The sequence below is a fragment of the Poecilia formosa genome, unplaced genomic scaffold (genome assembly GCF_000485575.1).
Source record: "Poecilia formosa unplaced genomic scaffold, Poecilia_formosa-5.1.2 Scaffold17, whole genome shotgun sequence".
Classification (NCBI taxonomy): domain Eukaryota; kingdom Metazoa; phylum Chordata; class Actinopteri; order Cyprinodontiformes; family Poeciliidae; genus Poecilia; species Poecilia formosa.
The window spans coordinates 2,760,825-2,785,154 of record NW_006799956.1 but is presented as its reverse complement, the minus strand read 5'-3'; the positions used below and the strand labels follow the sequence as shown (position 1 = coordinate 2,785,154).

Here is a 24,330-nt window from a genome sequence, read left to right as displayed (position 1 = left end):
TTAAAGTTCAGACTTGCTTTTACCTCGATGCTGATTTGGTTTATGGGTGGTTTATGGGATTGAGGAAGGTCAACTTAAAGCTCACAGTAACACTTTAATTGAAGGGGAGTGCATAAGACTGACATGACACTGTCATGAACATGACATAGCAACAGGCATGAACACGAAGGAGTCTTTATGAATGTTTACGACTTTTGTCACGAAGTGTCATTCAGTCAATAATAATAAATGTATACATAATGTAACCTATGCTAATCCCTAATCAAATAAAAATAAGCATAAACTATGGATTTTTCTCATTTTTTACTACGAGTACAGCACCTGTCATTCAGTACTTATGCATTTTGGCAGAACAGGTCACCACTATGCAATGCAAAGGCTCCAGAAGCTTTGTTGCTTTATAATGGAAAAAAAAAAAAAAAGAAACGAGAAAGGAGACGATTATAACCGCCAAGGCTTCAAATTTATGACCCGAAGGTGGATGTGGTGATGAAACGAGGAAAGTCAAACCGCATTCATCACCCGGCCGTCACAGATACTGTAATAAGTAATCTTTGAAACGAACTTGGAGATGCGGATACAAACACAAGTCAGGCACGGATACGTAATGTTCCACTGCCTCTTCCATCCTCTTATAGTCCGTCCAGCTGTCCTCAAACTGCCACGACCAATAAATTGTTTTAATATCTTTTTAGCAGCCAGTAATGACTTCTGCTGTGCAATCTCAGTTTTATATGCTCGTGCAATTGGAAAGTATTTTATAAGTGTTGTCTGTGACGCGTTGGAAACCAGCGGGTTGTAACTTCCTTTAGCACAAACAGGACAGCGAGACGGCCAGGGAGCCTTCGCTTCAGTGTCGGTGTCGTTTACGAGGAGAGCAAATTCAATTTGTTGTTTCAAGATGGCATTTTTGATTAAAATGTCTCTTGCCATTTGTAAGAGAGAACGCTGTTTGGCTGTTGATGTTGGAGAAAAGCCTTCGTTGTTATGAGTATAGAACTTTACTTTGAAGCAAAAATGATCATAAAACAAATAAACTTCACAGACGGATCCAGAGGTATGAGATATTTTTGACGAGCCCAGAATCCATGAATATAGAAAACAGATTTTGGTTCCAGGTCCGGAGATGTGGAAACGTACCAGTGCACATCAGACAGACTTCTTCTTCTCTCTTTGTTTTCAGATCAGCAATCTTAATAAAACTCTCCGCTTTTCTCTGGCTTTTGACACCTTGAGATGGAAAGTTTTGTTTTTGTGTTTTATAATATGATTGACGCTCTGATAATGTCATAATGCACATGTACCCAGTTGTTCCGAAACCTCTTGCCACAGTTGCTCTTGGCGGGTTGCCCCCATCCAGTTGACATTGCAGGCGGTCTTCTGCCACATCTGATAAAAAGACTGACCGTGGAGTCAATGATTTGCAGCGCGCCAATTACTTTGTGGATTGAAAATGGTGGCTGAGGTGTTGCTCAAGGAGTTTGCAGGTACTGTCTTCGCCCATCCAACTATGGGCCAATCAACGAATGCCAGCTGGTGCCCGTGAAATCATTTCAACGTAATACCAGGATGGAGATCAGCTTCATGTGGAGTTCACGGTGGATCAATTGAGCTTTGAGACATGGTGCCATCAGTAGGTGGTAGTAAGGAACTCGAAGTGTGCTGCCTACATAAGGTTCCTCTACACCAGTCGTGTCCAAAGTGGGTCCTGGAGAACCGGGATCCTGCACGTTTCAGTTCTCTCCCTGGTTTAACGCACCTGGATCAAATAATGGCCCATTAGAAAGTCTAAGAAGAACATTGACAAGCTGGAAAGGTTGTTACTTCCACCAAGGAGAGAACTAAACCATGCAGGATGCTGGACCTCAGGGACCGACTTTGGGCTCCACTACCCTACACCGTCACACCACCAGGCAGGGTGGATCCGAGCTTTCATCTCAATCTTGGTGACGCTGTGTGAACTGTCACCTCAGAACGACCTCCTCCTTATTGAGGTCAGTTTCAAATCATTTAACCCTTGTGTTTACAAATGGGGTCCAACTGACTCAACACAGGTAAAACCTGTATCATTTGCCACAGTCCTCCACGTTTGCCTCAGACCTCGCACGCACCAGGGTTAAAAAAAGAAAAGAAAAAAGGAACTAAACAGTGGGGACTTTGAACAGCGGAGAAAGGCTTTATTTGCTCTGTGCTGAATGAATTTTTTCTCTCTGCCTCTGATACACACAGAGAGTTTTGTAACGTTTGACATTCTTGTCAGGTTAAGTGGAGGATGTGAAAGCATCGAGGGTCATGTCCGTTCTTTGCTCTTTCAATCCGGGGTTCAAATACAGACACACCATTAGATGTTGGTCAAGATTGCGACCTCGTTACATTGTTAGAGCTCTCGACCTGAGGCGCTGGTTCAGTTATATCACCGAAAGATTACAAGTCCTCCCCATGTTTCTATCAAATCACTTTAGCTGGACAATTGAGGAGGGCGGTGGGGGGGGGAAACAAATATGGTTTCCGTCCCTTAGGACAAGAAGATTCACATTCTCTGTTTTGGTGCTGCTTCCATGATGTAAGAAATGTAATTTTTGAGGGAAAACTCATAGAAATAAGCCTATTGCCTGATCTTTTTTTTTCCACTCCTAAAATTGTTTTCGATGTCAACTCCGATTGGAGGGTTGCTCTTGATGAATGAAATTCTCCTCGGTTTTTTAATATCTCCGATATTAAATGGCCCTCGGGTCACTGACACACACAGCTGCTGTTTACTGATGGTTATTGGGTCACTTTTCTTCAGCGTGAAGGACCTTTGATTCACTATTTTGACAGGAGATTCATTGATTTTTGCTTCATATGAGAAGTCCCGGGACTTTTCCCCAGAGACCCTCCGACAGATTTTTCAGCTCAGTTTACAAGCGTGACATCAGAGCACAAAGGCAACGACAAGCCAGAGGAACAACTAATTATCCCTCCGATTTTATCCTCTCCCAATACTCCAAGTCAATGTGTTTTCTTTACATTGTTTTATTTTGCTCTATTTATTTGGTCACTTTATTAAAAGACATACCCAGTACAGCTATCCAAGGCTGGGGCCCAATAACTTGTCCCGTCTCGACGCATTTCTCAGTGACGCAAGAAGCAATTGACACGCGTTAATTGATGAAACGTATCACTTCGTTCCCGCTGTGGTTTCCTCTCTGAGCTCCTGTCACGCTACTTTTGTATATCTTGATAGGTGAGTGTCTAAAAAACTCATTTTATCTGGGAACGCGAAGCACTTTTTGTGAGACATCAAGAGAAGTCTGAGCTCTTCTCATGATGAGCTCCAGCCACGTGTACCTTGTGAAACGAAGGGTGTAAACTTCATGTGTGTGAAATGCATGAAGGCAGAGCGAGGGATGTTTGTCGTGGTCTCAACCAGCACACGTTTCCTGTCTCTCTTCCCAGACTTCATGTTCTCATTACCACCTACGACAGAAATGCCAACGTACATAACCTAGGCACGGTGGGCGCAAATTTGATTAATTTTACTGCGGTTTTTTCTAGTCAATCCAAAAATGTCAACAAACCTAAGATCTGAATATTTCAGGAAGGGATTGTCATGGGGTAACCATGACGACAAACCAGAGCAGAAGGCCTGCTCTATGGAGACGTTGATTGAGAAATGTCGCATAATGCCTGGCAGAGGACTGTTTGTGTTTGTTGCATTAATTTTAAGAAGTAAAAAAAAAAAGTTGGTGTTTGCAACCAGATAATTTAATTATCTCATGGGTTTTTTTTTCAATATATTTGAAATATTGTGTATATTTGGGTATTGGTAAATATTATGTATAATTTGAACCATTTGGGAACGTACAGTTTGTGTGTTGGCAGGAACAGTTTCTATGTTTTGTTACAAGTTTAGTTTTATGGCTTTGTAGCCACTGGGAGCTTGTTTTTAGTTCACTATTTATTTTTTTATTTCTACAATCTTTTGCACAGGGTACTTTTGCTCGCTGGGAAGAGAAATAAAATAAAAATCACACCACAAGCTGAAACCTCAAGTTCTGAGTCCCTTTTGGACATTTGGCCAAACCTTATAATTTCTTTTTTGTTTTTTTTTTCCTTTTAACCCTCAGGAGAGACTGCATTCAGGTCGCAGCAGTCTCCCCCGCAGCCGTGGCTCGAATCCCACTTCTGACAGCGAATGTGCAAAGCAGAGCTGTTCTGGGTCCTACCTGCATGGCGTCGCTTCAGTCAGACGCCCCCAGGGCAGCTGTGAATGACTGAATGTTCACTTTAGACTAGATAACACAACTTCTAGTAATCAGAGCCGCTCTGAAAACCAGGCAAAAGTATGGAATCATTTAGAGATAAATCCCACTTCATCTGACCCTCTTAGTCTTAGCCCCACGTTACTCTTTAGATAACAGGGAATCCCAATTGGTCACTCTCCCGATAGTAAAATAAAAGAACCAAAAAGTATGTTATCGCAGCTAAATGGAGAATGTCTAAGCGCTGTCAATCACCCTCGTTTATGTGCTGCTCACACCTTTCCCCTAGCTGTCTGCTAAGCTAAAGCTAACCTGTCGTGAACGCTAAAGCTAGATAGCATGGCCACAGTTTCCTGTCACGGTAAGCTGTTTCTCCTCCGTTGGCACATTACTCAACACGCACACGAGACTTTTTTGTTACAGCACGAAACAAGAAACAAGGATGATATTCATATTTTCTATTAGTTTTATAATATTTGTCAAATGATGGACCTTTTGGATCATATTTCAGATAAATCTTTAGAAGAAAAGTAAGGAGAGTCGCTCTCTAAAACCCCCGCAGGCAGCTGCAGGTCAGACAAACACAATGTTCTCTGAGTAGAAAGTGTCATGGGAACAAAAAGTGTACTAACCCATGCTTCTTAAATTGCTTTGTAGAGTCTTTTTTTGTTGTTGTTTTTCTTTGATGGGTTACTGCAGAGGGCATCGTTCCAAGAGCATTTCACAGTCATCCAGACATGCAGCCACTAGAGAGACACTTTCCTCTCCCCCAGGGACCATTAGGGACACCTGGGCACAGCAGGGAGTCTCTGGCAGCATCACTTTACAAGTTCAGAGAAGAAGAATCAGAAAGCACCAGATACAACCAATAGTCAAATAATGTTGCTTGCTTGTAATTTCTGCCTATAATATTGCCATAAAAGGTTAGAAAAGGTTTTTCTTTCAGAAAACAATCGACCCCATTGCAGACTATATAAGGATTCTTTTGCTGCAGACAAAAAAAAAAAAAAAGGAAAACACAGAAGTTCAATTATTGTTTAGTCTGAGCAGGTTAAAAAAAAGGTAGCTAGCTGTTACCATGAGATACTGGAACTGAGCGCATTGTTACAAGAGTAATTAACGCCCAAAAACGTGAGCACACACTTTTTCTTTCTTTTTTTCCTTTTTGCAGCAGTGAAAGTGATTCATGTCATACGAAATGCTGGTAGCTTCGGAAATATGCGTGATATTTGCATTCTGCTCAGATTTTTACTCTGCTTTGCTGAACTGACAGCGTCGGCCGTTTCGCATCGGGTGATAAACGCGATGCGATGTGAATAAATACTGAACGACCGGCGCAGGGTCTGGGCGCGGATGTAAGCTCTGTGGTGCGCGACGTATTGCAAAGATGGAAAAATGATGGGGGGGGAAAAAATGACAAAATACAAATTAAATGCTTGAAAAAACATGTGGAAGAGTTGAAAGTTGAACAGAGTTTTTAAATTAAAATCAACCTGTAACAGGCATCATTAGCGGTTTATTTTTTTGACTCCATCCTCATTTCAAATGTTTCATTTCCGTCTCAAATCAGAATCGTCACTCTTCCTCGCCTGAACTTAAGCGGGACGTCAGTCTTGAATTTATTTACAGAAATCTGTTAATCTGTCTGGACACATCCTGACTGTCATCCCATTGGACTTTTCAGTAACTCGGCTTGATGTTTATTTGGTGGCGCTCATTGTTTGTCTGACTATGTGGTTGCTGCTGCTGCCCGTGCAGCAATTTGACCATTGGGAGCAATAAAGTTCTCCGTGATCCTTGAGTCCGGACGTATATTAGTGCGTGATGAAAAGAGCTTGGGCTTTGTTTATGAGGCATAAACTCTACAGACAGATGCTGTTCGCTCGATCACTTGGGGTTGAAAAAATAAAATAAACCAGACGCAGCTGTGTTGTGGTTTGGATTTGGTGAGACTCAATAAAACGGGGTTAAGATTAAAATAGTGGCTTTCAAATATTTTTAATATATATGCGGCACATAAGTGTAATATGTACTTTAAACGAATAAAAAAAGTAATAATAAATAAAATTACACAAAAAAACTAAATGGAAATGAATGTTTTTCACTCCTACTGCAATTTATGAGCCGAAATATCAACGAGTTAAATCACAACAGAGAGGAAGTTAGCTAACAGTAGTACCGGTGCAAAGATCCTCACAGAGTGAGATGCTTGTTTACTCAAGACTGTTTGCAGTGGGGTAGGCCTGAGGGTTTTAGGCATGTTTAGAACGCCATATTATTTTCTCAAGCTGTGTCAGATCTGAGTCACAGTGCAGAGCAATATACGGAACCTCAGAGAGGACAAAATGTAGTGGAAGTGAAGAAAGTGAAGTGAAGAAAAATAAATATGTAAAAAAGTGAAAACAAAAATCCGCAATATGATAATAGGTGAGGGAGTAAATTTACAAAACGTCTGCAGATCATGTGTAATTGTTAAATTCTGAATCTTATTGTATTAATTCTTCAGAAATTGTGTTCTTTTAATCCTTGTTATAAACAAATGCTGACATATTGTGTTACATAAATACTTCTAGATGTGCTGAGTGATCAGAGCCTTTCTGGGATAAAAGTGTTTAACAGAGAATTTGCTGAAAACAACAAAGTTGAGCGTATTAACACCCGTCAGAACCATGTTTCACTCTAAATTGCTCTTTATTCTACCTTGTATTATGAGTTAGAATAAAGATTTCAGTGTTTGTCCAAATGTTATTTATTGTGAACAGTAAAAGAAAGGTGCTTGATTCGTTCAGGCATGAAACCTACTCTAAAGTTGGAGGGCTCCTGACACGTAACTCTCCAGGATTATTATCAAACTTTCCTTTAATCTGCTCGTAAACGAACCCAATAAAAAGGATTTGCTCACCAAAGATTGTCGAAGACCTTTGAGATTATCTAGAAATCAGATTTGGAGCTTTGAACATGGGAGTTTGTAGAATCGCTGCAACAATCTGTCAGGGTAATTATGAAGTTGACATTTTCATAGATGTAAAGAAATGTTTCTAACTAGTGCAGTTTGGGGATTACAACCATCTGAGGTGAAAAACAACAGGCTCTCATTCCTTGTTAGGAGCAGAGATGAACCGGTGGTGGCGCCAAGAGGCGCGTGGGACGATCAATATTTGCCGTACTTTATGGGACTCCTGTAACGGGATTCAGGATATGAAACGGAGACGTGACACTGTTGCCCAGAGAAGGCTTTGTTGTGACAAACCCTGACCAACAAGCAGAGCGACGCCGAGATTGTCCCTGATGAGAAGTGGAAATGTGCTCTTACAGCAGCAGCAGCGCCATCAGGCCTTAATAAGGATGGATTATGCACACATGTAACAGGTGCAATAAAAAAAAGAAGTGTAATGTGGAAAGATATTTTCTGATAATTTGTGATGATTGTAGATTTAGTTTGGTTAACTCTGCTGCATCTCACATTCATTTACATGGCAAGTGTTAAAAACACAGTTGGAAAAAGTCAGCTCAAAAAAATCTGTTTTTCCTACAAAAGTATCCCGTCTTCCCGACCTTTGTGTAAAATGTCATCAAATTATGCTTTGTGCTTTTATTTGTTTTTAACCACCAAATTACACCCGTTGTGGTTTGAAATTTGCTGCTCTGAACTGCCACCTTCCCGCCTTCTGCAGGGAACAGGAGGGCCGCGCTCAGCTGGAAGTCAATTGATCCACTTCACAGATGAGTCACCGGTGCGCCCTTTCATGGAGGCTCTTAAATCCATTTCCTGCAGCCCTGCGCCGGTCTGCTGTATAGGAGCGCGGTTGCCACAGTTACGCACTGATACAGGAAGAAAAAGAAAAAAGAAAAGCCTGGGGACGGAGCACCATCTTACACAAGTGTCTGTTTTTTTGAAAATTCGTCTGTTTTCCCTCATGAGTCCTTAAAGAAAAAAGAAAAAATTGGGGCTCTATTCGCTGTGACTCTGAGCTAAAGCTGCACTGAAAAACCTGTGAAGGCGTACGTTAACAGAGCGACAGATAATGGCTTCATCATGTTTATCAAAACATGAAATTATCAGTCGGACGACATGTTCGCTGAACTCCGAGGGAACGTGAGTTTTACTTGGATTTCGTCCAACCCACACAGCCGCCGACACATTTCATATTTGAAACCATCTTGTGCTGGAATGAAAATTGGCCATTTCTTATTAGAGCTCATAAAAAATTTATGGCTTTTCTGAGAACAAAAAAAAAAAAAAAAAAAATGCTTGAGATATGAAAGAAGCCGAGCAGCTAAACACACTGATCTTTAATCAAGAGTCTGTCTTGATTGATAAATTTGGTCTGTTTTTATAAAGGCTACCATAAATCACTAATGGGAAAATAGTTTTGTGATATGACAGAGCTCGGAGTTTTCTTTGGCACCGAAAACCGAAACACGTTTGATTAGTGTAGCTGCCTTCCCCCCAGTCTGCCCACTGGCGTAGCAGAGGCAGAGCAGCGGCGCTAAGTATGTGACAGATGGGGGTTTGCTGTTCTGGCTGGAATCATCGACTGCACTTGTGTAGGTGTGGAAGTCGATCTCAGCCTGTTTTGTAGAGAGACGCCACGACTCCTGCTGGAGCTCAGCGTGGTCCCGGTTGCCTCCTTTGTTCCCTCACTCGCCCATTTTCCGTCCCCGCTTGGGCCCCTTCCAGCTCGCTCCGGGGGGCTGGGACCTCTACCAGCAGAAACAACCTGCAGATACAGGCTACCAGTTCATTAGCGTTTCAGAAACAAGTTCAGAACAAGTTGATAAAACTTCTGGCCTAAGAAAATGAGTCAATCAATTAGGTAGACAGGTCGCCTGGTCATTACCTTCCAACCCAATTCGGCTTGATTCTCATCTCCTTTCACTTCTCCATCTGGGCTTTCTCTCGTCAACTTGGATTTCCTCCGGTAGAAGTTGCAAACGATGACGTTGATTTCTGTGCTGTTTTACACTTGTAGTCTGCCTGCAGTTTTAGCAATGAAGGAAGTCAACGAAGTTGTTAAGTCTGTGTTGGCCAGGCTTCCAAATATTGAGTTAACATTAACAGCACTGTTCGGCTCTCCTCCCAGTGGAGGATGGTTGTTCACAGCACAGGCAGTTTCCGGTAAGCTTCATAGCGTCGTACTTGCGCGTTACACACGTCACAGGCAAATGTTAATGATTTAAATTTAAAAGTTGGAGTCCATGCCTCTAGCAAGCAATCGTTTCCAGACCATGTATGAAATGATCTGTCTTTGTTTAGAGATTAGATTTTTTGCCCTTGTCCTTATAGAGTACTCATGCCTTCAGTGGTGATGGGGTAAGAGACACATCCTGGACAGATCCTATCCATCTCATGATGATCCTAAGTACTCAACCAGAAGGCAGGAGGACTTGTTTCTGTCAGATGGTTCATCTCTTCTTCATTTTTGATCATACAATCATAGGTTAGGAGTTCCAGTCTTTAAAGAAGCTTCCAGAGACAGAGTGTAACCCCTGACTCACATTGAGAAGACTAGAATAAGTCAAACAGTAAATGGCTTGTACATTCATAAACCACTGATAAATATTAAACATCACTGATTCACTAAATGTTATGCAGTTTGAGCAGACCTGAAGGAAAAACATTCATGTCACATCAGCCCTGAAGCCGAGTGTACAGTTAATCCATGAGTAGTCCATCTTTACTCTTATGGACGTTTTCTGAATTTTAATCTTGTGCTTCATGAATTACTGGACTCCTCTGCTCCTATTAAGAACCTGGAAAGTCGAAAGAAGAACCCTATGTCCCTGCTAAATGAGGAACTCATGAATCTGAGGAGAGATTGTAGAACATCCCAACTCCTCTGGCAATGTTCTTGACTAGAAGTATTTCCACAGGCATGGAAAGACACTTTGTCCTCTTTTCAACTTCCAATGTACACAGCAAGAGCAGCTTATTCCTCAAGTCTCATCGTAAGTCATCAGCATAATTCGAAATTTTTATTTGTTACGGGAACAAAACTCTCAGAGTTAATCCACCTCGTGCTGTTAAAGTTTGAGCAGCTCGTGACCTTTTCATGTTTTTTAGAGAGAGGGCTGAAATGCTGAAATGCTGAAAACTGTTTGGGCAGTTTGTCAGACCTCAAGACCATTTCCCTTTTTGGATTAGCTCAGGTTGTTAACTCGGCTCAATGTACAACCTGTGCTGTGGACCCTCAGCCATCCTGGGCTTTAGAGGAACTATGACCAGTATTTGGACTTCACAAAGTTTTCCCTGCCAGTTTTTAGGATGTTTTTACACCTGTTTGTCCGGTAGACTCGGTTCGATTGTGGAGCGAAAAAGCAGCACTTGTTACAATTTCAGCTGATGCAGTTCTCTTTCACACTGCTCCGTGTCAAATGATCCAAACCCTTTCAGCAACCTGTTCTCCTCTTCTCCTTTGGGGGCGCTGCACCAAGAACCGCAGGAGGAAACAACACAAAAACCTCCAAAGAAGACGCTGAGTGTAAACCAAAATGGAGTGGTGTCAGATTTTAGCGGTTGTAAGATGTTTCTCTCATTTTGCTTGCTAGCATTAGATTCTCACGTTTGTTTTGGCTGTATTTACCCAGAATGCCATGAGCCATAGTCTGCTTCCTGCTTTTGGAGAGCGTCTCCAGTCCGCTTGGCGTTCACATATTGCATTGGAACTGCATCAGAGTTCACGTCAACCAATCAGAATTCACTTTTTTTAAATCCTCATCAGAGTTCAATTACACATCCACACCTCCCCAAACAAATCTGACTTTCTAGGCAAATGGACTGGAGTTGGATTAGAGCGGACTAAACAGGGTGTGATTCACCTTTAAATCAGCAGCGGTAGTAAAAGCTAAATGTCTGCCTCTCTGCATTAAGGGGGCTGGTTATTTAATAATTTCTGTCCAAATAGACCTAAAAACATTTCACTATCTGTCTCAAAACTAGGAAGGACAGTTTAAAGAGACCAGAGAGGCTCTTTAACCCTAACCCTGACCAATTGAGGTAACCGTCATGTTTTTTGGACCGTGGGTGGAAGCCGAAGTATCCGAAGAGAAACTATCCATGTTGTTTAGGGATCCATAACTAAACCTGGTTGTTTTGCATTCACTACCATTTAACTCCTTCTAAATACAAATGTTTTGTCCTGCTTTAAAGTAAAATAAAAGTGAAATAAGTCATGAACAATTTTATGTCCGTTAGTGAAATAAAGCCATCAGTAAATGGTGTAAATGGGCAGTAAATGAGGTTTTCAGGGCGTTGGGACCTTTTGGTTGTTTAAATGATTTTTGATTCTTCCGGTTAACGTGTCACTTGATAACTATTATATCCCTGAAAATATATAATTTGGTAAAACCCAGTCAAACTATAGACAAAAACTTGCAGTGTATTATTGCCATGGGGCCCAAGATAAATCTGTTATTTTGGTCCCCATGGTTCAGAAGTATGTTCGTTTATGTTCCGAAGTATTTCTGAACATAAACGAGGTTGTAACCTGCAGACCGAGAGCGGTGACCTACTTGATTAGCCTCCAGCTTCACATCCTGTCTCTTTATTTGCATTGCTCTCTAACGAGGCCTTGCAGCCAAGTGGCGTAAATGAAGCTACATGAAGGAGCACACATTGCATTTTCCTATAGGACTAATAATGGAGGAGGAGAAACAACTTCTTGTATTATGTCAAACGATCAAAGACCAGGACAGATCGGAGCATTGTGGTCCAACACCAGAAACAGAAAACATATGAAGCATGCCTGGTTTACCGAAAGCTTTCATAAACACTGTGAGGCTGAAAGTAAAGGAAGTGAAAATACAACGAAAGTGATCGGAGGGACTTTGTTGTTTCTGTCGGGTTAAAGATGAAGCGCTCAGGTCACTGGAGTCTGGAGAAACGATAAAGTAACTATGTTATGTGTGAGGTTATGAGGCAACACACAATCTGTAGAGACACACCAGGATCCTCCTGATGGAAGTAAATTAGAATTTAAAATGACTATGTCACTATTTGGAGCTTCATGTTTGGTTTGACTAATTTGGCTCGAAAGTTAAAGAATTAAAACTGGAAAAAAAAACAAAAAAACAATTCCCTTAGGACATGCACACTTAAAAATGCAGATACAGTCCCACACATTGCTTCCCCTTTTGACATTGTTTGAGGCTGGAGTATCAGGACAAACACAATAAAGCCCCCCTAAGGAAATAGGGGCCATGAGCTTCGACAAAAATAGGAACCTTTCCAATCTGACATTGTTGTGTTGAGTTGACGGTGTTGACAAGGCGACCAGAGAGGGAGATTAGCGTCAGGACTTATCTTTTTCAAATCACACGATGTTTGGCACGCTGATGCTGAACCCCTCGACTATAATTATTATAATCCTTTTTGTTTTCTGTCTTAAAAGCCGTATCCCCAAGCTGATGAGAAACAGGCTACGGTAGGTAATAAATTAGCTGGGTACACGCAGCGTCTAGGCTTTTGCTTTAATTTATCCCTACCATGCCTATCAGGATGACATAACTCTTAAGTGACACACTGCGCACAGTGAGGCACTTGAGTCAACATCGTGAGGTAAAGACATCACCATACGTCAACCCTTTGGTTTATCCAGGACAGGTCTGACCACATACTGGCTTCCTGGGTAAACGCAGCCGCTTTAAAGCACAAGCAGCTTATCAGCAGGCGAACCTGCTGTGACAGGAAAAAAAGAAAAAAAAAAACTAAGGCTGAAAAGAGAAAGTGATATACAACAGTTCAAGATTCCACTTCAGGCCCTTCGGTCAACAGAGCTGGTCTGGGCTCTGATGAATGTATACCACACCGGCGACGGTGGCTCATTGCAGTCCTGCTCACAATTCCTCAGAGCTTTCTAGCTTCGTTTCGAAAGATTAGACGCCATTCAGCACGCACCCGATGCTGCAATGTAGAAAGTCTTCAAAAACGGTGGGATGAACAGCACTACTTTAAAGACAAGTGGGGCACAAAACTGGCAGATGTAGGTTTAAATTAAACGTTTTGTTTAGGCAACAAGTTGTCGAGATCAGTGTCCTGATTTTAGACTGATTGAGAATCCGTGGAAAGAGCTAAAGATTAGGGTGAAGACAAGGAGACTTTCTCTCCTCAAAGACTTAAAGACTAAGTCTTTGAGCTAAGACTTAGTCTTAGCTTATTATATTCATAATATAAATATATGAATATTTATATTCATATATTTATGAATATAAATATTCATAAATATATGAATATTTATTTATTAAATAAATATTCATAATATCTGTGGGAGCATGCAAAAATATGGTAAGCAATGTTGGTCCACCATGTACAAAGGCTCCAGTCCTCAATGCGGTTGTCCTTGACCACTTGCTGCACATCTTTCCCACTACTTCCTGTCCTTGTACTATTGAGTGTTTGCCATTAGAGCTGAAAAAACAACAACAACTTTAACGCTCTTGTTGAAGGAGGAGCGGTTGTGGCTGTTGTTCCGTCAGACTGTCAGTTTCCAAAACCATGCAAGAAAACAAACAAACAAAACCCCATAAAATACGGGATCGGTGCAACTTCGCCGGATCGAGTAACCAAGTAAAGAACTTGTCGGGTCTAAACGACCAAATCACTTAAGACTTCAGGAAACTAAAATCATTTTATTTTAAAAAGTTGTAATGCCCCAAAAAGGGGTCGGGAAGCCTGCCATTTTTCAATGAAATGCTTTCCCCCCCTAAGAATTCATATTCATTTGACCTCATTTTCTGATGAGAGATTTCATTTCCTTGGTTGAATAAAAACCACATTTAAATCTCCAAGGGGTCTGAATAAATGTGGGCTGAGTTACAGAGGTCACAGCCAACAGGTGGAAGAATTTCCTCTGGTTAATTGAACCAAAAATCAAAGTTTCAGTCCTACATTGAAAATGCTCTGTGTGAAACATGGTGGCGTCTTCCTACTGGGAAGATTTAGACCAACAAGAACAGGGAAGCTGGTCAGTTTATGGGAACATTTCAGCTACAAGCAGTGAAACCTAAGATGAAAGAGCTTGAAAAGTACCTTAGACTGGGATGGACTTTTGTTTTTTTTCCAGTGGTGACGAGAGTTACGACGAAAAGGTTTAGATCAAAGTGTATTTATGGACTGACCCAGTTAAATCCTAACCTAAATCCAGTTAACACGCCTTTATTGTAGATGTTCGTACATTCTTTTCATCGAATGTAATAGAGTTTTCAAAGCAGATGGGAACATTTTTCTAGTCTCTAGATCTGAAAAATGTTCAGCGACATATTCCACAATGTGTTGAGGTTACAATGGACCCAAAAACAGAAACAGCATTTATTCTTCGACTGAGAAACAGGACATGGAACCAGGGTGATAGTAATGGAGTAATCCAGAAACCAGGGAGTTTATTTTTTTTATTTTTTTTTTATTTTGGCTCTAGTGGCCTTTATTTGAAAGTAGTCCAGAAACCAGGGAGATTAACGTTGTGGAGGTGATGTAGGAAACTGGTGAGGCTTCACATGCGGATGCAGAAAAGCTGGGGGCAATAAAAGCATGCAACTGAGGAGAGGTAACTCATAAACATTGAGTGAGGGAAATAAGAACCAAGGGGGAAAAAGAGGAACAGTAAAACAACACTAAGCTGAAATATACAGAGAACAGAACTCATGAAAAAACTAAAAACCTCAACAAACGGAATTAACAGATATGGAAAGGCATTAATGGTAATAATAACCCAAAATATCAAGTGAGAACCAAAACACAGCACCAAATATTTGACATACTAGAGTTTAGATCGGGCCTGAAAAATCCTTAATCTGATCAATTAGCTTTTATCAAAGGCCTGAAGTAAAACTGACACATTATGTTGATTACGATTTTACAGCTTTAGTTTTTAGACCACCTTTTGATTAAGCGGTGTAACTTGTCCCATTTTTAGCTTTTAATATAAACATCTTCCAGTTCCAACTTGTCGTTTATCGTACTCGCAGGGCGAGTCAAGAGCGCATCATCTGGGATGTGTGACTGATGGGAGCGGAGCAGGACGACAGGGCTGCGTGGAGATTTGTTGCGCAGTGCCTTCTTGTTTGGTTTTCTCTGTGCTGTACGTGTGCAGGCTTGATGATTCACATAAAGTGATCAGCTTTCTTTCACTTCACAGTTGTTGCCACAAAAAAAAAGGACAATGGCCATCGTCGGAAAAAACATTTTTAAAGGACAAAACAAAAAAAATTAACAGGACCTGATAATTACATGTTTCTCCGTGAAATTAAAGTGAATCATCTTCATCTGATATCCTCCTGACTATTAGGAAAAAAATATTGTCCAATCACCATTTTTTTTAAATCCCACAGTCTTTGTAAGGTAATAAAAGGTTTTATGCACTTACTTTGTCTCTTCCCATAAAATGTGTTATTACTGATGAACGCCATTTTTATGAATTAGAAAAAGGTACGTACAAAAGTCCCACCCCTTCACATGTGGTATCATTGAAAAGCCCTAAATGTCCTCTATAGATACCAAAAGGAACTAATTCAGTAGAATGCAGGGGGTGGGAGATATTCAAGTTTAGAAATGTCCTCTACTGAGGACAAAAATGAACTACTGGTAGTCAGGAGGATATGACATTAACCAAAGTACAAATGTATCCATAACAACCACATGCAGACCTTTATATGACCCCTAATGTCGATTATACAATGTTGCCTCATTTCATGTCGTCACCCAATGAAAACCTAAAAGAGGGGGGAAATAAGCACTGCGTATCTTTTTGCAGGTATGTTCCACCTACTAATAAAACTCAAAGGAAGTCCTGAAGCGTCTCAGGTTTCATGTAAAAGTCGTTCTTTCGGTGGTTCTTGGGCCTGTTTAAAGTGCTATTTGAGAAAGGCTAACTCGCAGACGTGGCACTTTCCTGGCAAACGGAAAGAAAAGCCGCATGGGGAGATAAGGCTCTCTGGTAATTGCGTATGATTTTGAAAATATTTACACAGTAATCAAAATTTCATTAGAGAATGTTTTCCCACCCGTATCTTTTTGCCCTCGCTTCCGACATGTCTGTGTAAGGTCGCGCTAAACAGATTTTTTTACCCGAGTTTCATTAGGAGACCCGGTCTCCAGGAGAGCTCGCAGACTTCACTTTGGGTCTGACTTTAAGCAAAAGTGAAAAGTCTCACGGCGAAAAAAAACAAAAACCGAGCAGTGCAAAACGAGGTGCAGCTATCGACATGGCTGCTACAACAGAGGAAGAAAATCAGCAATTCCTCGTGAAACAGCGAAGCTGCCCGGAGGAATTACACTGACAGGACCACTGACAGCTCTCAAGACCTTTCAGAGGTTAACGGGAATAGAAACAGGTTTTGTCCTCGACTCAGAGAGATGAAGTCTGTTTTGTATTTCGCCACGTCTTTCCTCTGTTTGCTCAGACACCGTTAATAACTCAAATTATGTCATCGTACGTGTGATACGGGGCCTTACTTTTCCGCTGACTCTTGGCTTTCCACCAGAGGAAATTAAAAACTCAAAACTGATAGTTACCGCTCCTCTTCCATAAGCTGGCTTCCTTTAAATGTAAACATTTAGATCATTTTCATGTAGTAATATTTGGTGATTCATATTCAGTTTCGTCTGACTGACATTAGCTTTTCTCTTCTCGCGTTCTGCAGAATAAATCAACGCTTGCCCTGACAATTCAGACGGTGCGTTTAGGTTGCCAAACCTCAAGCTGCATTCTACATTTCATGCACTTTGGTTCTCTTCAGGCCCATCGTCCTCTTCTCCTCACATCCTGACATAGTGAGGAAAGTATTAAAGTCAGTCGGTCTTTCATCAGATCAGACCAACAGGGAGTTTTGTTAGTAGAGGTGCATACGGAAAAAAAAATTGGCTCTACAGAGAATCGCAATTCCAAGTCCTGGGAATTCGATTCAAATTGTTCCAAAACCGATTAAAAAAATTAAGTTGTGCGTCTTTGGCGCTCCTGTTTGCGACTGTACTGCATGTCGCATTACGCGTCCACTCGGTCGCCATAGAAAGCCGTCTCGACCACCGTACGTGTTTTTGAATAATTCTTTGATTTTTATATTTCTTTTATTAGCTAACCTAATACTGATCATTCAAGTCACAGAATTGTTTGAGCAAACCTGTTTTAATTTAATTTAATTTTATTGTTGATAACTGAAAATAAAAAGTTCAAAAACAAAGCTGGAGCGTTTTCTCTTTTTGTTTCTATCTAATCTTTTTACATGGAGTTGACATGTTCTCCCCATGTGTGCGTCCTCTCCGGGCGATCGATGGATGGATGGATGGCGATATATTGTCTTTGCAGTGAAAGTTAGACAATAGGTAAAACAGAACCTACAGATGAATGAGCTGATTTGACGAAGACAAACAAACGCCGAGGAACCAGGCGTCATGGCCGCCAGCGCTGAACTCATGGAGGGATGCACAGTGTGGGCTGAAAGAAGGGAAATGACGAACAGGCAGAGATGTGAAGTTCAACTGTCACCTCCTGGATTTGTCTTGAGAGGATAAAAATGCTCTCAGATTCAGTTGGAATGACTGCCTGGAATAACACATCTAAAAAAAAGAGCTTTGGATGGAAAATGTATAATAAATCAAAAGAATAAAAGATCAAAGGGAGGATTCAACTCCTCTTTGTCAATAAGTCAGCTTCCAATGTGGCTGTTGCCCAATATTAAAGTGCTTTTTTTTATTTTAGAGAGGCAAAAACAATGGAGCGTACACACATAAATCAGGTTTTTACAATTACCTGATGGCCAAGAGACTTTCAGTCCCAGTTTTTGAACCAGTTGAACCTCTTTCAGTGCACACAACCAGCCAGCATAGACAGAGGTAACCTGACCTGGCTGAGCTGCAGATCCTTTGAGTTAGGAATGTTTGAAGCTTATTGTTTGTTTACATGTAAAAAACAGAATTGACTTGAACGCTGGCCCGATATCTGCTCCAATTCAAAAGAAAGTTGAGTATGGTAGCCATATGTAGGACCTGAAAAGATAAATAAGGGTCAAAAAGTCCAAAGTTAGAATTTGCATAGACTTAAAGAAAACATGACAGGTTTTAGGATTGGTCAAACCGTGTTGCTGGGAGATGAGATGTTCAATACGGTTTGTTTTCATAGTGTCAATTCATGACAACATCTTGAGGCAATTTTCAAAACACAAAGAGCCATAAATCCAATCATACACATAAGTTAGCATTGACATGCATGAAATTAAACCTTTACTTATTGTGCAATGCAGTCAAATTCAGCTTATAGTAAGAAGCTATTGAAGGAAGCCTTGTTGTTTGCATCAAGTCACTCACACTTCCTCGGCAACCATGAGGCAATAGAAACACTTTACGGTTTATCGCTGTTGATGCCTTATAAGAAAAGTTTATTTATTCTGAAGTGTGATTTTTATTTAGAGATTATAAGCTGTTAATATCTGTGTAATAGTAGATAACTCTCTCAGTGGCTAATCCAAAAGGAGCTAACACCAAAGTAGATTTCCATTGTTTGAGCTCTGATGTCTTAAACATCATGAAAACACTATTTTATGAAACTTTAAACTGTCATCATGTTTGTTGGTTGTCTGATGAATATTTGAAGAGGAAGTAGAGGTTGGAGGCAGTGCACAACCAAAAATGTTCCTGAATTAAATGTCTACTAGGAACTAAAGACATCAAGTGTTTTAAGTCGGAGAAATCATGTAAAAATCATATAAATGTATTTGAAATGTTCCTTTTCATCCCTCCTCGTCTTTACTTTTTTTTACATAGTCAGGTTGTGTTTTCAAAAGCTCCCAACCCATGAACCCATGAATTAATCAAAACTAACTTGAGCAAATTGTTGACTGCTTAGTTTACAAACTTTGAATGAGCGAGCTCCGTTTGTCTGGCAGTTCTTCTAAAGGAATAGATGAAACTCCTTCACCGCCCTTTGTGTGTGTGTGTGTGTGTGTGTGTGTGTTGTAAAGCGGCGTCCTGTGTGAGCTGGACCGTGTGCCCGTCGTTGATGGAAGGCAGATCACCAGGGCACGTTAACTTTGATCAACCAGATACTTTGCTGTGAACATATTTTCCCACAGATCCAAACCCATTTCGCCGGAAAGTGTACAGATTATAGGAAAAATAATAATAATAATAATAATAATAAAAAAGCAAGTGGAGGGATCCTTAAAAACCCTTAAATGTAAATTGCTGTAAAAGTGGATCTCAATGATATGTATAAATAAAGAAAGTCAGTGGACGTTACTGGATGTACCTCCCTCTTACACTTCATGTGCTCAGCAGATGTGTAGCAGTCAGAGCATCGCCAACAGAGCAGACCAATGTTACTCGTTAGATTTCCTTTCCTTTTCCTCCTTGAATGAAATAAAAAGTAAGACGCAACATTTTTGATCTGGAAAATCCAAATTCTGTCATGAAGGCAGGCTGGCCTCTCAGCAGTAAAAATCACAGCCAAAAGGACAAGTGCACAAACCAACAGGAAACAACACAGACGCATAATAAAGTGCGCTGCAAACGTGTTTGTACTCCTTCTTCTTTTTATACAGTATGTAAAGTTACAGCCTCAGTCTTCAATGTATTTTATGGGAAGCTTATGAGATAGATCAACACAAAGTTGCACATGATTGTGAAGTGGATGAAAAAAAAATGGACTAAACTGAACGCAAAATGTTCTCACTGCAACAGACAAAAAATGCACAGGGAAGAAAAACAAAAGAAAGTTCTTAGAAAATCAGTACAAAGGAACATACTAATGTGGAAAAACATCGGTGACAACCGTAGAATAATAATGAAAGTGCAAAATCAAAAACACAAACTCAAACGGATCATGGTGAAATGTACCACATCTCTACTACCTTTACCAAGATTTCCTTATAAGTGAAGGCCCTTGAAGCTGGTTTTACATCAAAATGTTTGTGCGGGCGGCACACAAAATGGACGGCACAGACGCCAGTGTGCCGTCTGTGTGCGCCGGCCATTTAGCCAGAGGGACTTTAGCTCCTGATGCTTTCGCAGCAGGAGGCCCGAGTCCCGACACGCCTCGGAGCAATGTTTACATTTTTATTAACTTTAAATAACATTTTGCCCTTAGTCTCAGTCATTCTGTTGCAGACATGCATACAGAATGAAAGGGATTTAGGAACACATGTGATGTTGAAGACGTATTTTTTTGTGTGTTCTGGCACGTAGAAAGTAGAAATTCGTTCAGTCATCTGTGCTTTTATTCAATGCTGTAAAAAAAAAACTGCTTGACCTCTAGACAGATTTCATCTGTTTTTCTTTTGTCGTACTTAACTCTTCTTTTGTCTTAAGAGCCAGGCTTCATTTGGACCTGATGAGCTTTTTATTCTGTGTGCAGTCCGGTGGAGTCGCACTGACCTTGCATGTGCTTTTACGAGGTTTTTTTTTGTGTGTGAGTGGTTTTGGGAACTGACGGTCTGATGGGACAACACCCTACTGTCTGACCGTGACATCTGCCACTCGTCTCCTGAGCACCACGCTAAAACTACGGGAGGGTCAAATACTATACATCTCCAAGCAAATTAGATGAAGGTAACTTGAGTAAATACAAAAAGCAGTCTACTAATGGCCAAGAAATGTTTTATTTCAGTCACATTTGGGGGGCTTTCGAGTATGAACAGTATGTTTGAAGTCATACTCAAGTATGACTTAAGTCCGGAATTTGAAACACTCTTTCCAAAACATTTTGTTCGGTTAGTCTACAAAATATTTTCCCAAACGTCTTGTGGGTCATCAAGATGTTTCTTGGTAAATCTGAGACAGGCGATGTGTTCTTTTTGGTCAGCAGTGGTTTTGGCTTTGGAACTCTCTCATGGAGGCTATTTTTGCCCGGTCTGTCATTTTTATTGTCAAATCATGAACACTGAGGCAAATGAGGCCTGGGCCTTAAATGTCACTCTCCATTGTTTTGTGGCCTTCTGGTTTTATGGTCTTCAAGTTTTATGGTTTTCTGGTGTCCAAAAGTCTTAGAAATGGTTTCGGATCCGTTGCCAAACTGATAGATGTCAATGACTTGTTTTTTTTGTTGTTTTTTTTTTCTCAGATGACATGTTTCTTTTCAGCTATCAAATTTTTGGTTCAGTTTTAACAGACTTTCCCTTTTATGAATTAAATCATTTCCAAACAGCTTTTTTTTATTTGTCTGACATGAACATCTGGTTGATGACCTGAAACATGTAATGTGACAAACGAGCAAAAACGTCTTTTTTTTTTTTAACCACTATACATGTTTACGCTCTTTTACTGGAGCAATTTTGTACTTTTAATCATTTTTCTGATTCAGCAAATTGTTCTCCACAGAATTAGTCATTTATCTGAACAGAAGAACATGCATGGAGGGAAAAATGGGAGGATTTTAGAGGAGACGTATTATGCAAAATTCACATTTGTGCATGTTGTAGTACTTCCATTTCAGTCTTAACTGCTTCTAAAAACAGTACAAGCACTTAAAAAAACAAACAAACAAAAAAAACACCCAGTTTATTTTTGGCAATAAGATATTGTTTTTTGGTGTCGACCTACCATCCAGAAACTCACTTGCTGTATTCTGGTTGGCTGTGCAGGAGGCTCCACTTCTGCTTTTCAAAGATGTACGGTTGAATAATTGCGCCTCTGTTTACAGCCGTTTTCACGCGCGAGTGCGACCAGCAGCAACTTATTTTGGATTTAAAGTGGTAAGAGGCCCTAAAGAACATCACACCCAGGACAGCATACAATGTTCAGATTTAACGCATAGTTAAGTTGTCTTGGAGCAATCTTTCCCGTTTCGAATAGCAACACTGACGTAATATGCAACGAGTGCCGCCCACTAGATGCACATCTGTGCGTATAAATGGACCATAATCCCTAATTTCCATAACATCGTGTAACCAGCACATCCCCACTTCCTCAGTTGGTAGCAATCTATCATGACTATGTGGCACACTTTGTCCCGTACATCATTTTGGATCAGTGATTCAGAAAATGGTGACGCCTCAATACTGACGCGGAGTGGTACTTCTCAGCCTGACGGTGGCTTTTTGAAAGCTCCATTAATGGTGTGCATTAGAGCAGTCCGTCTGCGCCACGACCGGTCACGCTTAATTTTAAAAAAAGAGAAAAAAACACCAAAAAGGCTTGGATGCTTACTAATCCGGTCCTAACTTTTCTTTCTCTGTTGATTTTAAGTAAAATGTAACCACATAATTGCTCCCATTGCTTTTTGCTGCCTCCGTGTGTGAGGTGATTTCAGAGCATTTCATGCATGTGAGTAACAGTAAGAGGTTTTCCGTATCTACATCTTTTTACGGCACAGGACAAACAGCCATGCCCGAAATTTAGAGTGGCCAATTAATCTAACATGAATATTTTTGAACTGCGGCATAAATTTGGAGCACCCAAGAGAAGAGAACCAAACGCCACGCAAACAGGCCTGGCTGCTTCGAGGCTACAGTGTTGCAACCAGAAGAGCAAAAATAATCTAAAAACATTAGAAAATCGACTCATGTGGAAAAAGAATCGTCACATAAGGGTAAAGCTGGAAGTATTTCAAACGTTCCTTCCCACAAACACAGGAGGAAGATGTCCAGGACAAACACAGTGATCCGAACAGGAAAACAAGAAAGCTACATGGCTTCCAGGGAAGAAGCAGAAATAGCAAATTACACACAGAAACCAAAGAGGAACAGGTGGCAACGATTTGAGCGTCGATGGAGGGAGGAAGAGGGCGAGGGGGAATTACGAGGGAACAAAACAAACAGCACAGAAAAAAAATAATAAAGACAATAAAGATGTTCTAAAATAAAATATTAACTCCATGTGAAATATCGGGTGGCTTACACGCTAACTACATTATTAAACTCTTAGGGTTTGTCCTAAAAGCAAAAAACCAATACTGCCTATAAATATTGGTGAACATGAGCCTTAGTTATTATGGGATTATGATTAGTTCTCCCCGTAAACCGGAGGTCTGAAATTCAAGTGCGTAATGCAACTGTTGGACGTCTCTCTGCTTTGGCGCACACCTGCCTCTAATATTAGCTCGTTAGCAGAGCGCCGTGGAGCTGCATGCTAGTGAGGCAGCGTCACCATTTAATTCAAGTGTGTAGGATAAGAGACGCACTGAAAAGCTGCTGGACACTTTTATATGCCACATGGTATACTCCCAACAAGGTTCGGATGCACATTTTTGAATTTATTATTGATTTTCTCCGATATTTGTAGAGTAAATACACGTTTTTGCAGCCATCATTAAGCTTCGACGTCATTCTGACGATCGATGAACATTAGCTTCCATTAAATCTGGTCGGTTTCGTAGCATGTAACCCGGTTTTAATCACTTCTGATCCGTTTTAAACAGAGTTAGTAACAAGGCCACTGCAGAAAATAAATGTTGCCCTGCTTTAATCACTCTAGAAACCAGCTCTGAAACATGTTTGGGATCACTTGTCTTAGTATAACATCCAACCAGGTCCGAAATTCTGACCTAAACTTGCCCTGCTTCGTAGAGAGAGAATTGTTTGGGATGTTACAGAACAACCCGTGAGCTGTCATGAACTGGAAGATTATGAAGCTTTTCAGTCGCCATGGACACACAAAACACCTTCTAGAGAAACCCGTTACGGCGTGGCGAAGAGATGTTTGAATGAGTGAAAGTGAGCCTTAACGAAATGAAAACACCTGGTGGTGGTGGGTTTGATTAACTTCCAGGACTTTACACAAGTAAAGAATAAACATTACAAACCACTTTAAATGGTCTCCTCCTGCAGGAGGAGTGAACGCTGCAGGTCAGTGACTCCTTTAGATAGAAACTTATCTTATTGGACAATAAATTGAGCATGCAGTTTGATAACTAGGATCAATTAGAATGCATGTGTGATGGAATTGAAATTATTCTTTTTTATATATATAAAGTGCCTCAAAGCAATCTTTATTGTGAATTGGCTCTACATAAATAAATAAAATTGAACTAATTGAATCCTTTATTATTATTTCTCGCCAGATTTGGTCCAGTCAATTCTACTCCCAATCTGACAGTCAAGCGAATTAATTAATATCCATTTGAAATCTGCAGTGTTTTTCTTCAGGAATACACACACACACCCA

At 40.6% G+C, this 24,330-nt stretch overlaps 1 long non-coding RNA gene across 1 annotated transcript; it reads right to left on the bottom strand.

Annotated features, from left to right (window-relative positions):
• Positions 1-1,754: 1,754 nt before the first annotated feature.
• On the bottom strand, positions 1,755-24,330 carry LOC107835647 (uncharacterized). The gene is made up of 3 exons (XR_001661460.1): positions 24,318-24,330; positions 15,736-15,744; positions 1,755-1,893 (listed from the first exon to the last, which is right to left on the bottom strand). It is a non-coding gene; the product is annotated as an uncharacterized LOC107835647 (long non-coding RNA).